The sequence below is a fragment of the Miniopterus natalensis genome, chromosome 2, assembly GCF_054644295.1.
Source record: "Miniopterus natalensis isolate mMinNat1 chromosome 2, mMinNat1.hap1, whole genome shotgun sequence".
Classification (NCBI taxonomy): Eukaryota; Metazoa; Chordata; class Mammalia; order Chiroptera; family Miniopteridae; genus Miniopterus; species Miniopterus natalensis.
The window spans coordinates 8,303,245-8,322,824 of record NC_142082.1 but is presented as its reverse complement, the minus strand read 5'-3'; the positions used below and the strand labels follow the sequence as shown (position 1 = coordinate 8,322,824).

The following is a 19,580-nucleotide window of genomic DNA, read 5'->3' as shown; positions in this document are numbered from 1 at the left end:
GCCAACAGATAAGAAATGTCAACAGCTTAACCAAGTAGCTTTCAAAAATAGCGTACTTGATGAAACTGGAAATTTGGGCGTGTGCTGGAAATAAACCATTTGTCTTCGGTTTTAAGAAGGATCGGCTGACAACAAATATACCTACTAGAAAGATCTAACATATTTTTTAAGACCCATACATCAATGAGCAAGAAAACATCATATTTAAATATTCCCTCTCAATGAGGCATAAACAGAGCATCTCATTTCCAATGACTCAGGTAAATCATTTTGAAAACTTGAGGATTGTGGCAGGACACTCTGTTTCTTTAAGATTCCAGGCAAGTTTTTTTGTTTGTTTTCAATAGGGCAGTTTTCCTCAAAATTCAAATGAGTGTTTGCACAGTCAACCGAGTTGTTGTGGGTTTCCTGGTTGTGCCCTCCCCTCCCCCTCCCCGGTAGGGGATGGGGGTGTGGCGATTGGGACACGATTTTTTCAGCCCTTCAGTCAACTCCCGGCTGCTGTTAATGCTGAAAATAGCTCAAATGCTCTCAGAACGGTAGCACCACCCAGCAGCTGCGAGTCTTTCCCTCTCTTATTTGCCTTCTCTCCTGCCTTTTTTTTCCCCCCTTCAGACACTTGGATTGGACTTAATCTGAAATCTCTGGAGTTCAAGACCTTTTAAAAAGGACTAAATAAACAATCTCTACATGTAAAGGCCACTGACTCCTACTTCCTCTGTTCAGAGCCACTGCTGAGCCCAGCTGCCTGGAGGTAAGATTTTTTATTCTGAAACTATTTCATTGGTTCATGATACATTTATGACTGATGTGTTTTAGATAAATTATGTAGAGTGAAAATAAGCGGGAGCTGGGAACCGTCCCCAGGTGAACGGTGCTCCAGGTCACAGCAGGGGAGCCCGTGCACTGGGCCAGGGGGCTGCGACTTAAACTTTGCCGAAAGCTCTGTCACTCAGGCTGCCCAAAGCTCTGTCACTCACGCTGCCCAGGACTCAGAGGTCCCGGCGCCCCCTCCCAGGCAGCGAGCCAAGGCGGCCTTGGGGGCATCACTGCTTTGTTGTTGAGGCTGCTTACTTATTTCTAACTTTCTAGGGGCTTTTTTTTTTTTTTTTTAAGGAAAAAGATGCACCCAGCTGAGTAAAGAAAATCTCTGATAACTGCTCTTTAAGGACAGGGCACGGCTGTTTTATTCTGCCCTCTGATGGGCGGCCGCTTGCGTAGTCCCAGCGAGGACTGCGAGCAGGTCGGGCTGTGCTTCTGAGCGCTCCTGGCCCCGCCGGGCCTCGGCTGGAGGCTCCTTACCCCGCCGAGAGTCTGGCAGCAGGTTTCTCTAACGTGACCCCGGGATATTCTGGATCGCTCCTGCGCCTCCCCTCCACCCCTCCGTATGCTTGTGTTGAACATTTTGCCAAGTACTTTGATCTGTGGACTTTAACTTCAAACACAACATTTACTTTGATTGTGGGTATTTACTATGAAGTCTTTTCGCCGAACGCTTTTAAATCATTTCCTTGAAATAACCTCCTGGGCTTTGGTTTTCTCGCACTGACACGTCTTAGGTTTTTCTTATACGGAGACCCCTAATTCAAGGAAAAGGCTGTCTCAGGGCAAGGTTTTCTGACCGCGGAGACTCGGTGACAAATTCTGCTCCCCTGCAGGCAGCAAGGGACAGTGGAGAGTCCGGCTCTGTCAGCCCCTCACTTGATTGCCCTCCTGCCTAAAAATCACCATGTGCCTCGGGGCCTAACTGCTGCTTTTATAACGTGGACCCAGAAATCCTTGGTATTTAACTGATTCTCGTTTCCCAAAAGGTTTATTGATATCACAGATCACGTGTCAAAAGAAAGCATGCGTTTTAAACATTCAGCGATCTTCTGGGTGACTTTAGAAAAAGAAGAGAAATTAAAAAGAAAGAAAACTTAAAGAAAACTAGGAAAGAAAAAAACCCCCTCTGTAACCAAAAAAGCCTGGTATGCCAGTGAAACTTCTGCTGAATGAGGGATAAAGAATGAAAAAAATGTATTTCCTAAAAGAGGCAAGGGAGCCCTTTCTAGCCATTCATTCAACTTTTCAGTGTTCTCTTCAAAGAAAATTCACGTGTATGTTACACTTTGTGGCCCTTTTCTTCCCCAGCCCAAGCAGAGAGGAGGGAATTGTCCAAGTGCTCAGCCAGACACTCAGCTTGACCTCCCTGGGAAACTGTCCCCGCCTGTCCTGCGGAAGGTCAGGACTAGAGGGAGCCTGATCCCGTCAGGAGACTAGGTCACAGCCGAGGACTGTGGCTCCTTGGAGCTGACACAGTGGCTCCCTGTACCCCGAACCTCGCTGAGAAGGGAGGAAGCAGGTGCCACAGCACAGGTTTCAGAGGGGAGGAGCTGGGAGAACGCGGCGGGACAGGGTCCTCGGGATTAGGTGCAATGGAATCTCTAGAATTTGGACTCACAGGAAAACTCAGAGATGCTAAGTCCAATTTTTATTTCCAAACCCTGGACATTTAATTGCTCCCCAACCCCCACCCACCTTCAAATCTGCGTTATAAGGAGCAAGCTAATCATGGCATTTCTGTGATGGGACAAAGTTTTAGATCCTCCGGTTATTTTACTGCCTTTGGGGGTCTAGAGTGCTCTCCCCTTAGTACTGCGAAGCCCCGATGTGGCCTCGCTGAGCGCCAATGAATCCAGTGGCACCGGGATGAAAGGGGCCTGGAAGGTGATAGACAGCCATCCCATTCTCCGTTGGGCAAGCCATTGTTTCCTGTGCTGTTGTGGTTTGTTTCTTTGTGTATCTTCACCCCTTCCTTTTACTCTGAAACTCTGGGTCGTTTGAATGTGAAACTCAAGGTGAAAGCCGGCCAAAGCCACGGGGTTTCACACAGGTTCCACATGAAAGAAGGATTCTACCCAGCCTTGCTCGAAACTTGGCCCACGTTTGGCCAAAAGTTTCATGAATGTCAGTGAGCCTGGATTTGAAACATAATCCAAAGCCAGGTGACTTCTAGGGACTTTGAGGCTTAACTGTACAAGCATAGAATCTGTCAAACAAGGACATCCCTTATTTCCAGGCCTTCTGTGTGATTTCATGTGTACACACATTTTTTCCAATCAACTCCCATTTGTTCTATGACATTTGAAAGCCAGGGTCGATCCTAATATGAATTTTTATAGCTGTGGTATTTAAGCATTGGCAACCACGAGTCTGCATTCTAAATTCCTACACAGCCTGAACCACGGCGGTGTGAACACGTTGGTATAATTCAGCTGAAGGAAGTCCCAGGAGAGTCCTGGAATGTCTTTCTTTGCTTAAATATACCTCTGTGCCCGTGAGGAACAAACAGTAACATTTTGTCCTGGTCTGTCTGCTTGACAGTATGCTTTTTGTTCGCTCTCCAAAGGTGGTGTCAAATATATTAGTGGAAAAAAATAATAAACTTCCAGATTTTTTTTTCTCCCTTGCTCAAGTGATATACTCCCAGGGAACATTGTAAGCATTGAAAAGTTCAGTACTCTAAGGCTTATAATGTATATTGAGCATAAAGGAGTACTCAGCAGAGTCAATTTCCTTCAGAGAAGCCTGGGGGGGGTGTTTAACAGTCAGCCAAGGCAGGGGTGTGAAGGTGTGTGCGTGCGTGTGGGTGGAGGCAGAGGTAGGTAGAGAGGAAAGGGGATTTGTAAACTTTGTTCAGCAAATCTGTCACATGTAAAACAGAAATAATCAAGCACTGGATCAGAAAACATTCTTTTCTCTTGTTGATCTAAATTTGTGTTGGCTGAATATTGCATTTTTGGGGGTATTATTTTTCTTATCAAGGACACCAAAGATTACATTCTGCTCATTAGGACTCCAGAAATGGCAGATAACCTCCAATGAAAACAGGACAAATGGGAGACCTACGCAGCTGTAAAGGAAGTTGGAAGAGCCAGTCTCAGAAAGAGCTTCACGGTTCTGAGCCCATTAGACATACTAAGCCCAGGAAACTACGAGTTCACACGTCATTTTATTAACTGGAGAGTTTCTGAACTCATTTGAAGAACTGCCATAAAAGTAAATTTGTGACCTCACTAGAGATTTAGTCAGACTGAATTTAGCAAGATTTATAGATATTGATTATAAAATTAAATTGTCGTCAAATTTCATTTTGAAAATTTTGTAGTCACATTTTTGTTTAATAAAGTAGGCTCTTTATTAGAGATACAATTTGCATTTTAGCAGGTGATTTGCAAAATCAATTGATCCCGTACTAAGTAAAGCATTTGTAAAGCTAACAGTAACAAAACTTGTGGGTCCTATATGTAGGGACTGCATTTTAACACTGACTTCCCTATTCATAGTGTAGCATTTATCAATATATCTGATTTTTATATCCCAAAACTAGTACAATGAGCCAAGGAAAGGAAGCTGATCAGAAGGAGGTGCCAGAAAAAAAAACAGGATAAAACAGTTCAGGACCATCTCACCAGGAGGTTCTCACTAGACGCATAAAGGTATAAGGTTGAAAAGAGACAGGGTAAAATACCAGGTTGAAAACAAACACCAAACTTGTGCTTTTGCAAATTTTCTTTAAATCATAATATAACCTTCTTCTTTCAAGAATGACTGCATTAGTCATTTAAGGTTGCAAAAATCAGTCCCTGGAACATCTTCTCTTGTGTTTCATTTACAGTCAGAAAAATGGAGTACATGTAACCCTTATCCATTCCTCAAGGATATATTATTAAAAGCTAAATTTATAGATGCATGGCATTTGTGTTCTTAAAAAAAGAAATTAGTATCCGTCTGACTGGGCCATGATGACACAAAATAAAGTTCTCCCCTGACCAAAGAGGATTATTTTCCTGAAACAGACGAATGGTCATTTCCAGAAAGTCATCATTCTCCAGCTAAACTTTTATTTATTGTTTAGATTCCATCATTTTCTCCAAAATAAAAAGTAATACTTAAAATAATGTTTTAATAATTACAATGCCAAAACAACGCAATGATCCTAAAGCATTGTCTCGCCTATTCAAGGTGGACTGTCAAAAAGACATGGGCATTTCTTGTAGGTTCAGATGTAGACGGTGTTGTCAGGAGATAGGTCCCCTTAAAGCCACTCTCCCCCTGAGCTTTATCCTGAGGAATCATGGAGTAGGAGACCCTGGTGACCCTCTGAATCTCTCCAATCCCCATGGGGAAGTGCAACCCACTTGGGCTTGAGTGTCCCTGGAAAGGTATTATTGGGTTGGCATTCATTTATTGAGAAGAAAATTCTCACAGTTAGGTCCATATGTTAGTATTATTGCTGATCAATGTTCAAAATGATTGGAGATGAAAACACCGGACAGCCGTCCTAAGTAGATGTAGCTGAGAGGGAGGGGAGAGATGCGAACAGCAGAAATGAGAGGAGATCAGCTGGCGCGGAGCACGAGGGGTGGGGACCGCTCAGTACTGCCCACTCACTAGACTTTGTCCTAGACACTAAAACTCTACCTGCAAAACAACTGCACCAGTAATTTTATTTAATATTCAGTATTATCAGAGATAATAAGTTGTATTGTTATTGTTTCACCAAATGCATAGCTATTCAACAACGACTTTTATTTCCTTAATTGTCTGTTTTACTGTAGGGTGCTATTAGTGTTAATACGGGGTCGGTCGTGCCGGCATTATGTACCCAGTGTCCAGGTGAGGGCTCTGACACCCAGAGAAGTGGCTGCATCATGCTTTATATCCCTAGGAAATCGCAAATGATAGATCTTTCAAAGTGTGCCAGTCCACCCAGTTATAAAATACAAAACTATACAACAGGTTAGAAATAATAGCCAAAGCATAACAAGAAAACTATTGGTCCAAGCAATAAAGGAGATATTCTGTCATCACAGCAAGTTTTGGTTTTCTATACTAAGAGAAAAACATAAGCAAAAGGGAGATGAGGGTTACAGAGAAAGACATGAATGTGCCAACGGTATTAATGAACCAAAAGTTACGCGTTGGCTGATTGAAACAAAAGATACAGGACATTGAAGTGAATCAGGTTAGTAACTTGATACAGTGTACGTAAAATAATGTACTCTCTTATGAAAGGTCAGTTCAGTTTTTAAAAGGATAGAATAGAAATATTAACTTCTTGTTCTAAAGGCACAATTGGGCCTAAAGAAAGAAATTGAATTTAGTTAATGGAAAAATGCATGACATGTGTTTTTAAAGCATTGTATTTTGGTTAGAGTGTTGCATATCCTGGTCCAAGTACAACTTTGAATTGGTTTAATTCTAGTGCAGCTGTTGCTCTTGACATGTATTCAGCTCAGTGATACTTGTCTCATTCAATTTTGCAAACCAAAGACATTTGGTTGGTTTCGAATTTAGCTCCAAGTAGCGTTCAGAAATTTTGTGTTTGCTTGAACTCACCATTTAAATTTTTTAAAACTATGCAGTGCTCAACTTTCAGAACAAACTCTTAATGTTAAGAGACATCCAACAATTTTGGAAAAGATGTCAATGGGTACATTTTATGTGAATTTAATGAAGATACAACCAAATACAGTTAATAGATATACTTTTGATCTATAAATCAAAAATATTTTCTTTTTCGTATTATTTTTACTATGAAAGTATTCACTCTTTAAAAAAAAATTGCTGTACTGAGACTAAAAACCATGGTTAGGAATGGAAAACTATCCAGAAACAAATATGGCTAGCAAAATGTGCAGTTAGATTAGAAACCACATCCTGTGTTACCAGCAGAGCTAAGTGCTGAGAGGTATACCCTGGCATCTGGTTGACCTTCATGTGCACATCTGTAAATAGACCAGAAGAGTGAAATTGTACCGAAGGACTCAGCAGAGGAGTGGTGGAGATAAAGAAGGCAATTTTGTGCTACTGTGAGAAGGGTGTAAATGTCAAAGGTCTAGGCTTCATTCTGAAGTAGGAAGTGGTCATTGTCCTTGACTGTAAGGGCAGTAAAATCCTAACTTTTGGAAGAAGTAAATAGCTATATCACCTCTGGTGGTTGAGTTTAAATAAAAAATCAAATTGCTTACCATAAAAATCATTTTATAATTTGATATAAAAATCGTTTTACATTTTTATTTAATTTAGTTAAATGTAACATTTTCAGTTTATTATTTATAAATTGTCTTTATAATTTGAAATATGTTGTTTACATACGACATGTAAATAATTGTTTACAAACTGTTTAAAATAAAAGTAGTTTACTATTTCTGACAAAATTAAATCATTAAAATTTGCTTTTTATATCAACTCTGATTATTTTCTTTCAAGGCAGGATAAAACTACAATGCAAACAAGCCTGTAAACTTTATATTACTGTCACAGAAGACTGTAGTTTATGATGAAAAACTCTTAAAAACCAGCTAAGGAATGAAAAACTGAATGTAATGGTAAATTCAGTTAGAGACGATTTTTGTAGAAAAGATAATGAAAGCTGTTTTTTGTAAAAAAAATTTTAAAGATGACCGTTGGTCTTCAATATAGAATATGTTTCATTTTCGTTTATGTTTGAGCAACTTTACTTTAAAAAATAATGGATGCATCTCATGTTCCAGAATCAATTTAGAGCTGGCACTCAGGCTTTATTTGTCTCATGTGGTAAGATCCATCACTTGAGAACCACAGCTTGTGTAAAAACTTGTACAGACTTGCCTGGAAACGAAGTGATAACTTTTATGCTAAGGTGAGAAAACGTGATTGCAGTTGGATATTTACCCTCCTTACTTTATCTTATCTATTTTAGATATTGAAATTAAACAAAAAGCATAGAGCATTGAAAATCATTTGTGTGCACCTCATAACTTTATATATTCACATACATCTTTTTTCTAATCAATATTCTGAATGACTAAATAAGAGCATGTGTGTAAGAGTGCTTGGGAGAAGACCATACAGTAGAGCTAGTACGTTTAACGCTTGGATGTGCTTATTAAGAAGGGCGATCTACATATAATAAATCAGAAAGGAAGGAAATTAGGAGTTTCACAGTAAAACCAAGTAGGGTTTTAAGTGACCACAACTAATGACTTTTAACTTCTTAAGCAATTTCATATTTACTGAATTGAATCTTGTCAAAGGGATCTTTCTATGTTCCTTCAGTCATTTATTGCTTCAAGACTCCTTTCACCATCACATATGAATCATATAGACTTGAAGTGTAAGACTTGACACTCTAACACTCGGACTATAGACCAACCTCAATGCAAAAAATCATTGATAAAATCCAAAAACCAAGAAAAAAATTCACAACCAAACATAGGAAGGAACTGCTTTAACCTTAAAAAAAAAAAAAAGCAGCAGTTAGAAACCTATATCATAAAAGTGCACAGAAATATATGGACTGAAAAATAAGAAATTCAGATAAGGGCTCCCCCTAGAGGCAGGGAGGATATTTCAATTAGAGAGGCAGACAACAGGCTTTGCAGGAGTTCACAATGTCTTATGTTTTAAGATGAACAATTCTTATTTTTGGAACATCTGAGTAAAGACCCGCATCCAAAGTCTTTATCCCTTATCTCCCAGTCCGTAAATTTAAGATGCATTCCATATAAAGAATACGTTTCTCAGCTGCTAACATCGAGAGACAGTATTTTTTTTTTTTTTTTTTAATTTAAAGCAGCCCAGATTTTCCGAAAATTTACAAGGAGGAAATAATACAACTGTATCACGTTTGGCTTATATTTCTATATTTTTGCCTAGGGCCCAAAACTTCTATAAATGGTGAACTAGAGAAGAAAATGACTTTAGTTCTCCAGCAGACAAATACCTATTGTGAACCTCCGTTGAAGACCATTTCATAAGGGATTGTTACATAGGATTCTTAGAACCTACCAAATGTGCCATTTACTCTTTAAATTATTAAATGATTTGTCATTATGCTTTATGAGGATTTGTAATGGGGTTTGAATACAGTGGTGAATTAAGCTTATCCTATCGCCCTGGTTTAAGGTGCTCTGTGCAATAAATGTGTGAAAAGTGATTTTACCCAGGCAGTCCTCTCAGTTGCCATGGGACCATGGAAACAGTGATATGGTTCAGTTAACACGATGCTGTGCAAAGTGAAGACTGCTTATATTTAATGCTTAATAGTACATTTCCTGAAATTTCATTTATTCAAAAGATTTACATACACACGACTGCACCTTAAGTTTTACACTTAACACTTCTTTGATATTGGGGGGGGGGGTGGAGACTAATGATTTTTCATTACCATTTGGCAAGAATCAATGCTTACTTTTGAGAATTTTTATTTTGATGCTTTCCAGTACGCTAAAATGGAAAAGCTGGAAGACATCACTATCTTGTTCAGAGTTTTGACAAATGATGGGTAATAGTGAATGATTTTTCCTGTTCATTTTTTAAAAAAATATATCTTTATTGATTTCAGAGAGAGGAAGGGAAAAGGAAAGATAGAGATAGAAACCTCAGTGATGAGAGTCATTGATCGGCTGCCTCCTGCATGCCTCCGACTGGGGATGGAGCCTGCAACCCGGGCATGCGCCCTAACTAGGAATCGAACCCCGATCTCCTGGATCCTAGGTTGATGCTCAACCACTGAGCCACGCCAGGCGGGCTCCTGTTCTTTTTTTTTTATTACAAGTAATTTTACATATAATCTGAAAATTCAACATAAGCCAAAAGTTCATAATTTTAAATCATAAAATTCAAAGAAAAGAGATTTTCCACATTTCTAGGTAAAGTCCATGAAAGTACATAAAAATGTTTAAATGGGAAACAAACACATTGGGAGAAATCGTGAAGTTCTAGTAACACAAGGAAAACTCTGAATTTCCTCATGTTATCGTTACTAAAGCTGAGAAACCAAATATTACATAATCAGCACAAAGTTTTACTTAGAAACAAATGTGAGACGACCTTCAGATTAGACACTGCTGATTCCCTGACCTTAGAATCTCTTCCCCTTTGCCTTCAGAGACAGGAGGATTTTCCTCCAATCTCGTCACTCCTGAATTCCACTATTCCCTCGGGTCCTGCCCCTCTTATCTAATCTCCCCAGAGTTCACCTCTTTACCCTTTTACGATGATCCCAAAATCTATGTCTCTATCCTCGATCTCTCTCAGGAGTTCCAGACTCACATTTCCAAGTAACTGGTAAGCATCTCATTTGAATGTAGGCCGCATACCTCCAACTCAATGGGTCTAAAACTCATCTTCTTCCAACTCCCAGCCTGCTCTCCTCCAGGGCTATATCTTCATAACTGTCTCCCAGTTACTCAGGATTAGAATCTTGAGCATTCAGATTTTCCAACCTCCCAGCATAGTCACTACTCATTGATTCTACCTGCCCGCACGCCTTCAATATGCCTCCAGTATCCGTCACTGCCCTAGCTAAAAGGCTGTCGCTGCAACTTGCTTGATTAGGATTTCTCAGCAGTGTCTTGACCACCAGCTATTCTCTCTGCCTTCCAGTCTCTTCCCCTGAGGATGGAATTATTTTACCAAAACAAACACGCTTTGCATGTAGACTTCCCATCTCCCAAACTCCGTATCCTAGAGCAAATACATTCACTTTGCTTTCTCTTCAGGCTTTAAGGAAAGTAAGATGACCAAGAAAGATGACCATGCCAACCAAAGGAAGTAAATTCAGTGTGTGGTTTAAGCATAAATAGCCCTGTGTTCTCCCACATAAAAGGCAGAGCCGGCAACTTTTCCAGATTCAATAGTAAGGAAAGGGTGGGGCTTATTGTGCCAGGCGTGGAGCAGAGATCCAATGTCAGGCCTGGTCCTCAACTCAAAGAACCCTTTTCCTCAGATTCTCCTTCTGACAGTAATGACTGTGCCCACAGATCTCCTGTTTCATCACCATTGTGTACTGATGTGATGGTTGTAGGCAAATGCTAAATGATAAACATTTTGTTATTGTGCTATAGTGAGAATGCAAAGTTTTAAACCACAAACTCCATATGATGCAATATGTGATAGTGAAGGGAATCTTTAAGAAATCAATGACTGGGCAGGAACAGGATGGAGGGGGAATGGAGGACATCTATAATACCCTCAACAATAAAAGTAAAAGACATCAATAACTAAAGCAATATAAGATTAGATCCTTATGACAATATTTCATTCATTGAATATGAAATTGCTTAACGCACTAGAAGCCATTATCTGTGGACACTTAAAACAGTATTTGGTTTTACCAGTAAAGTCCTAAAATTTCCCTCCTTTCTAATTTATATGTAAGCTCATTCATCTTAAATATAAGCACAGGACAAATGGTAAATGTACCAAGCTATAATTTTCAGTAAAAAAATACAAAACATGGGATGGAATCATATCCTGGGCAGCATAAAGGTCTCACTCATTGAATTATTACTATAATTAAAGTAAATATAACTTTATCTGATTAGCATGCTATGAAGGGTGAGATTCTAAATACCAGTCCTCAGGATCTTTTAACATCTATGGCATCATTGGTCTTCATGTCACTTAATCAGCAATCATTTGTTAAGAGTCTACTCCATGCTGTGTCCTGGCCTCTGGGGCAGTCAGTCACCGGGGACTAATCTTCCCCTGCTTATGGAGCTGACAGTGCAGTGGGAGGCGGTTACTAAAAGGCAATTGCCCAAGTAGCACACAATTAAAATTGCGATAAGAGCTATGATAGAAAGATGCAGGAGGCGATGAGCAGAACCTGCACTTTTGAGAGCCAAAGGTCAGTGACAACAAGACTTGTAGATTTGGATCTTAGTGAAAGTCTCAGGGAGATGAATTACCTGGGGTGGGATGGGAAGAGCCAGAGCGCTGTGCTGACCATGAGAATTCCCTGGGTCAGTAGCTGGGAGTCAAGAATAAAGAGAGATGGCCACGATTCCTCCAAAAACAGGCATACTGGGCAGCACCCTGGGCATCCACTCCCTAAATACATGTGAGCTTATGTAATGGCCTTTGTCTTGAGGAAAATATCTTTAGAATGACAGCTAGCCATACTAGTATATATAAATTCTCCATGGATTATAGAGATAGCGTTGTATTTGCACCTATCTAAATATTGAAGGAGTTTGACTTCTGAAAAGCTCTCTGAAAGATGACTGTGACTTTGAGAAAATTTTATTTGAGCTTTAAGTAAGGGTTTTCAAGATAAACATCCAAGGAAAGGTCTAACAGAGGGATACTGAAGCAGAATTTCTCAATGAATAAAGACCTTACTGATTGCAGCTATGAATTCGAGTATTTTGACATATGTTCAGGTGTTTGCTCTGAAGCACGCAAGGAGTTAAAGGTGAAAGAAAATGTTCCGAGTTTTCTTCCTCACTTTGAACTACATTTCAAAGAAATGCATAATTTCGATGTAAGAGATATGTTTTTTCCATCAGCCAACACAAACGTGTGTGTCCACTTGTGTGTGTGTGAATTAAACCTTGTGGTTGGGGATAGATCTGTGAATTTTTATTATGTAACTGAGATAACAATAATTTAAAATAAAATATTTTCTGCCTTAATAGTATAATAAATTATTCAGAATTTTTTTTCTGGGGGGGTTGATAACGATTTTTTCTTCTGCTCCTTACATTCCTTCGCATTTTTTAAATCAGCAACAAGGTTGCTTTACTTTAAGGATGTCAATGTTTTCTAACAAAAATACCTGCTGCAACCAAAAAGAGAGAAATGTGGTTCTTGATGCATTACACATTTTTATATTTTTCTGGATATGACAGGTTATTCTATTGAAAGTAAAGAATGCACAAGACATCACCTTTTTAATTCCCCCAAATTAAATTGGTATCCTTTACACTGTATCTGAGAGGAGCATTTTTACAAATCATCTTTAAGAATTCACTTGAACTTGTCAAATTTCAAATCAGTACCCCAATTAAAATTTGCCAGATTAAATTTCTAGAGAGCATATTTTACCTGAACTTCTCATGCAATTTATAATTCTCCTGATAACATGTGCATGTGTATGTGTGTGTGTTTTGTCAGAACTTATCTTTTAAAGACTTCCACACAGTTCTGCATCATCATTAAATGGCTTAGGGACATGAGGAATGTTACTGACTATGGTTTTATACACCCCCCCCAAAAAAACTTTTTTTTTTTTTTTTTTGGTATTTGTGGTCAGTGTCCTACAAAAACATAGTGGATACAGAATAAAAATTCATTCATTAGGTCGAATTAGGATCAAATAGTTATTATGCCCCAGTAGCTGCACTAAGTGTACTTCCTGGGATAAAAACTCTGTGGCTAATGTGCTGTAGAACGCGTGACGCACTCGGGCTGTGTTAACTGGTCCTGAGATCGGCTCTCCCCAGCGAATGTCTCTCAGTCGCTACTCTGTGTATGTGGTGGGGGTGGGGGGTCCCCTAGTATCCTAGAGGTGGCACACTGATGCCACCTAAAAGACCAAATATTATGAGTAATAGACATGCAATATTTTTTTGTCTGATAAACATCTATTAATTACCTCAAAAATGACAGATTTTTTAGGATATGCACTTTGTCATGACTAAATGGGTCAGAATTCATTAGCAGTTTGGAAGGACAAATACAAAATGGGAGCAGTAGCTGGGTTTAATGAAGTTGTCGCCTCTTTCCATCTTTTCTTAAAGGCAACTTGCCACTCATTATGTTTGAATTCTTTCTGGAAAGGACTGCACTCAGCACACCACTGCTTCCCATTGGCATGCTTTGGACAGAAGTATTTTCAGTTTCTTAGAATAGGCTGATGAAGCTGACTACTCTTTTAAACGTCTGTTGCAGTAGCTGTTTATATTAAAGAATTCTAACTGCAATAACAACTGTTGCTTCAATTCGCGTTTAGTAAATGCTCAATGGTAAGATTTGTCAGTGATACAGTGCTGTGTTGTAACTAAGTAATGTCGTTTATTTGAGAGAGTGTCCTGTTTTCACTGGGATCCTCTAGATTAGGTTTCTCAGTCTTGGCACTATTAACATTTGGGGCCCGATGATTCTGTGTCATGAGGGATCCTCCTGCATGCTGTCGGATGTTTAGCAGCACCCCTGTTCTCTACCCACTAAGGCACCAGCTAGCATCCTTCCCTGCTCCCCAACCCCCCACTGGGACAACCAAAGATGTCTCCAGATTGTCACATGATCCCATGAGACAAAACTGCCATGGCCTTGGATGATAAAATACCCCTAAGTTTCACCTCCCTGTAGAGGCGATTTTGCCTGTGTGTAGATACTGTCACTAGTAGAAGCCCTTCTCCAGAGCATCTCAGGCTTGTCCCTGCTGTCCCTGAGCCCGAGCTTCTCATAGGGAATGTCAGCACCTGTCCCTGGCTTCTTTTCTGTGTGCTCTCAGGCGTCCCATCCTCTTACGTGCATGCGTAGGTGGGAGCGAACACACACACACGCTTCGTCTCTGTTGTGACAAAGCTGCTCTCAGAGAACCTCAACCGTGCTCTGAGGACAGCTGGGCAGGTGCCTCTCCTGCTCCCAGGTCTGCCCTCCTTGAGCTTGGTCAGAGATTGGCTTAGCCTAAGGATGCCTAGGTCTTGCCCCTTTGCCACCTAATTTCACAAAATGTCAGTAGCTTCTAACTTTCTGTTTGTAAGAGTTTAACGGGTGTACGCTTGGTAGGCATTCAGTTTCTTGTTTGTCATTGCGTTAAGGCCTTTGGTCTCCGTCTCTGTATTTGTTTGCCCACATGGGCCACTGCAAGTCTTCCATGAGATCCGTCAACTCCTCGCAAACCAGCCTGCTCTGGACCATTCCGCTCCGACCTCTGCCGCAACATCTCCAAAATGATCCCGCATAGATTAATGCAAACATGGAACTAATTTATCTTTACAGTTTTGTTCCTCTGTGAAGGATTCACAGAAAACATTCTACTGGCCCAGAAGTCCACATACCCTGCAGCCGGTTACACAACTTGTCCCATTTGTCTCTAACTGTGAGCCAGAATGGCCGGGAATCAGAGGTGCCTGCGATTGATTAATTGGTATCTAGTCAGCTCTTGATATCCAATCCCATCAAGATTTCAGGTGAAAACTGTCCTTTTTCTTTCTTGTTCTGGCTCAAGGCTGACTCTCAGTGGGATATCAAGAAGGCAGGAAGCTCAGAGCAATTAGATCTTCTCTGACAGTCTCTGCTGTTGCCAGAGGTGGCTCAGGGCAGGGGCAGGGCCTGGAGTTGCCCTTGGCAACAGCACCCGGCCTTGGCCTTCTTGCTGCTGGCGGTGGCGCTGGCGGCAGTCCCAGTCCTCAGCGGTCTGCAGGAGCAGGTCTCACCGGCTGCTCCGGGCTTCTCCTCAGATGGCCTGCCGAGCTCCTGAGCCCCTGGGAGGCCGGGCGGCTCAGTGCGCTCCCTCGGCACCCCCTCCGGAAGCCGGCTAGTGGCGATGTGGTCCCTGGTCCCCAAGGGTGGCTGTGCAATTCCATGGCTTTAACAAGGACTGGCTGTTATTAAGAGAGTCTTGCTTAACGATCCCTAGATGTGCATTAAATAAAAACAAGCCATGACCATAGCAAGCGAGCCATATTTCTCACCACCGTTTTGGCTGCTGTCCGCGCCCTCCGGAAAGAACACGGCCTTGTTTGGGGTTCGCTAGCTTTCTGCCTCCAGTTCTCTTCCAAGAATTTTGTAGGTGGAGCCCTCACTCGTTCAGGTGGAAAGGTGCCTCTTCGTGCAGGAGGGCACAGGCGCTCAATAAATGAGGCTCCAGAAACAGCCCAGGGTAACCTCTAGTCCCAAAAGTAAAATATAAACCACCTCTAATAACAAGCCAGGTTTAGCTATCATTTTGCAGTACAAACAAACACGAATGAGCTCACTAACGAAATCTAATTGGATGGGGAAATTATTCTGAGGCGGTTTAACAAATCAACTTCATTTACGCCTAAAATGTCACTGATGTCAAACTGTGGACACAAAACCCATAATAAATCTCTCGCCAGCTCTGCTCACCATTCCCTTCCTTCACATCCCAGAAGCAGATGTAAATAGGGAAGGGTGAGACTGACAGACACTACACTCTGAATGTGTTTTCAAGGACAAACCGCATAAATCCAAGCGCGGTGAAAAAGAGCTTCCCCGAGAGACGGAGCATACTCAATGGCACTGTGGACGTGGGGGGTTCCTGAAAACGGAGCCGTCGTGCCCGGCGACCCCACCGCACACCGTGGGCTGCACTTGGCTTTGTTAGGGCCCAGTCCTCACTGTGAGGCCCGGGCCACATGTCGGGACGTATGGCTACGTGCTAATCTCCTAGTTCCACAGTGTCCACCTGAGTGGACCATCCCAGAACCACAAAACATGCCTCGACTCTTACCACAGCTTAGGCCTCGCCAGGGAGGAATGCAGGACCCCTGGTCCCGGAGGTGGCAAAGTGCACCTTTCCCAACTCCAGGCAGAGCAGTGCATGCTGGCAGAGGCAGGGAGCAGCCACTGCGCTGGTCACTGTGGGTCTGACGCACCTGGCTGCCTGGGGCCGAGGCGGGGACCCGCAGTGGGACAGTCTTGGAACCTTCAGCTAGCTGTCCCCTAGAGAGGACAGGGTGCACTCCCTTCTACGGTTCTCCTACAGAGAGGGGTCAGGCACCCTGAGCTCACTGCCTATGAGCTAGCACCTTCCAGTCCTTTCTAATTCAGACCGTCGAAAGCCTGTGTGAGCTCACATTCAGACATCTGCTATGCAATTCAAATACTGCACCCCCAAAAGCTGCACCTCTTGCTTACAGCTCAAAGCCCGCAGGCCGCAGCGCATTTAGGGGACAGGCTGGCTGATGGGGGAAGAGGGGCACCTCATCCATACGCGGTGTTTTCTTATGGAGCCTGGCCCCACGCAGGAATATTTTCCCCGCATCCCTAACTCTAGTCAGTCCAGGGTGAACTTAGCTTGTCCCAGTGTGTCCCCACCTGTAGCCACAGCCTCCATTCCCACTTAAGTCTAATAGAGTACGAGAGCCGGGTGGGTCCACAGAAGCCCGTCACTCTTCCGAAAAACACCCTAAAAGCAAGGCGGCGGTGATGTCAGCGCAGGATTCCACAGAAACAGCCAAGCGTGTGAATCATGTCACTAGGGAGTCATCTCTCTATAGCTTTTCAAGCCTCCTGGAAATCTTGTCTCATCTCCTGATGAAAAGTCACTTGTGGTCCCCACCCGCACGCCCGCCTTGCAGCCAGGCACCTGTCGTTTGGGCACCTCCTGTGATTTCTCCCTCTGCTGCCTTTTCCAGAGTCTACGTGTAGGAAGGTATCGTTGAGGTTTTGCTGATGAGTGGAGGGAACAAAAATTTGACCAAGAAGACATATTTGTGGCAGCTGGGGCTGCCCCGCTGCTCAGGAAGGAGAAAAGGGCAGTAAGCGCCCCAGCCCGGAGACAGTTACCTGCAGACATCAAGGAAATAGGCTCACATCACGCACACACTTCAGGGAGCCCGAGCTGGCATCTCCAAATTGTGTGTGTATGTGGCGAGCGGGGTAGTGTATGTTTAAAAATAAAATATACCAGCTAAAGAGAAGCAAAAAGAGAAATGCTGCTTGTCTGTAGCTACTTTGTTTTTTACCTATAAAATAATATTTAAATTCTCCCCAAGTAGTAAGCTAGCGTTCTACTAAATATAATCAGTCATACCCTAATCGACTAATACAGAAAACCGGATCCAATACACACCAATATTTCTGGGACCCCGGCAAGGCTGCGTGGAACTACGGTGTTTCCAAATCCTGCAGGAATGCAGCAACTTACGCGGTGGGGAGATCTGTTTGAAACCACCAGCACTCACCCGACCGTAGTGTATAGTGACAACGGCATCCAGCCCATGAACTTCTGGGAAGCAAAAGTGGGAGAGAGAATAACAAAAAATAAAATAAAAAAGGAGAGGAGGAAGACGGGTGGAGCGGGGAGAGGAGGTAGTAAATACAGTGAATTTTAAGTTTGCCTTGTTTAACACTCATTTGACACCTGAACCCTGTCTGACACAGACTCTGAGAGGAGAATGCAGGGTAGTGAGCAGGCTGGGAAAGGAAGAAACCAAGTTCTAAACTGTGCGTGTATGTACCGGAAGGAGGTGTCGATCACGCAGATCACATCCTCGGGAATGAAAGGCGATGTGGCATAAAGGATTACAGGGCTCAGCCTGGCACGAGGCGGCTTGACTGAGGGATTATTGGTCCTGGTCTCCACCATCCTAGGACCAGTCAGGTGGCAAGTGGAGCAGCCTTTGCAAAGTCTACCGCTCTCAGGCAGGCGTGTCTGCAAGAAAGGAGGAGCGACAGCACTAGGTTTTCATGCCGGGCCGAAACCGAGGTCAAATGACAGAGCAATCACAAATCTCCCCTAAGCAGCACGTCGTAAAACTGGCCTGCCTTACTAGGATGCTACGAAAAATAGGCATAAATGGAAATGATTGTAAAAATATGGTAACTTAAAAAGGACAGTGAAACCTCAACCTTCCCCTCTGCCTGATCTTTCGATCTCAGGTTCAGATCAAGGGTGCTTTCGTGGGTGGGTGGAAATGAGATCCCTCCTCAGGAAACTGGAGCTGGTAGCGGCCATGCCCAAAGGGCTCAGAGCCGCTGGTCACCATGCTCTCGGTGGCTCTCTGGAGTGAGGAAGGCGCTGACCCATGCTGGAGGTCGTGCAGCTGTGTGGCGGTGTCAGATGGGGTGCATACAGGCAGGGACTTTATAAATACATGTCCCCAATTGTGCAACATCACCTCGAGGTCAAGGATTAGAAACACTCAGAATCCACCACTTCATGCCAGATGCATAAGTGATTTTGCAAATACTCCTCTTTCCTGACTTCCTCATATTTTCTCTCCCTTTTACTACAGCAGGTATATCTTGTTTACACCTTTCCTAAAAGCGTATTGCTCTTCTAATAATAGCTAACAACTCTTGAGCATTTACTGTCAAAGGCACTAAGGTGAACAGTTTAGGCGACTTACTCAACCTTCAAACTCCCTGAGGGCATGGACTCATTTCTGTTCTGGATTCTTCTGGATTTCTGTTGCCTGGGAGGTAGTAGGTGCTCAATAAATAGCTGCTGAAGGGATGAGCAAAGGCATGAGGAGTGGAAGAGCAACTTATATAAAGCCGGTACGACTAGTCCCCATTGTGCGATGCCCAAGGTTAAGTGGCCAAGCCCACCTCCTGTCCCCACAGCCGGGGCTCCTGATGCGTGGGTCAGTGGGTTTGGGTTGGTTTTTGTTCTTATTTACTGACAGGATTGAACAATAAAATCCACAAGGGTGGTTGGAACTCCACACCCAAACTCTTGGAGCCAGGGCTGGCCCCTGAGAACTAGAAATCAGTATCTTCACCAGCAATGAGCAGAGAAAAGCCAGTGGGCAAGTTACATCAGAAACCATGCAAGGGAGCTGAGAAAGGCACGGGGGGGAATCGGGAAGGGCCTCCGACCTCGGAGGGAATGGAGGCCCGTCAGACTGCAGGGTTTGTGAAATGGAGGCGTCGAGGCAGCGAACACAGACCAGGAGCGGCTGGGGCGGGAGAGCGGAGCATCTGAACAGTCGCCGAGGCCAGGCTTCCACATTGGCTCCCGTGAGCGGGCCCGTGTGCGGTTACGGCTGGGTCAGCCTAGTCTAACTGAGCCGACCAGTGGTAAGGAGGTGACGAAACCAAACATGTACCTTTAGCTTACTCTG

The 19,580-nt window shown here is 42.9% G+C and overlaps 1 protein-coding gene across 8 annotated transcripts in view; it reads left to right on the top strand.

The window, feature by feature from the left end:
• The window catches only part of SORBS2 (sorbin and SH3 domain containing 2), a 172,815-nt gene that overhangs the window by 29,474 nt on the left and 123,761 nt on the right, over window positions 1–19,580 (top strand). For all 8 annotated transcript variants that reach the window (XM_087814088.1, XM_087814090.1, XM_087814091.1 and 5 more), the window contains exon 2: window positions 616–754. The gene's annotated coding sequence lies outside the window, so the exon portion shown is untranslated. The remainder of the gene's footprint in view (window positions 1–615; window positions 755–19,580) is intronic.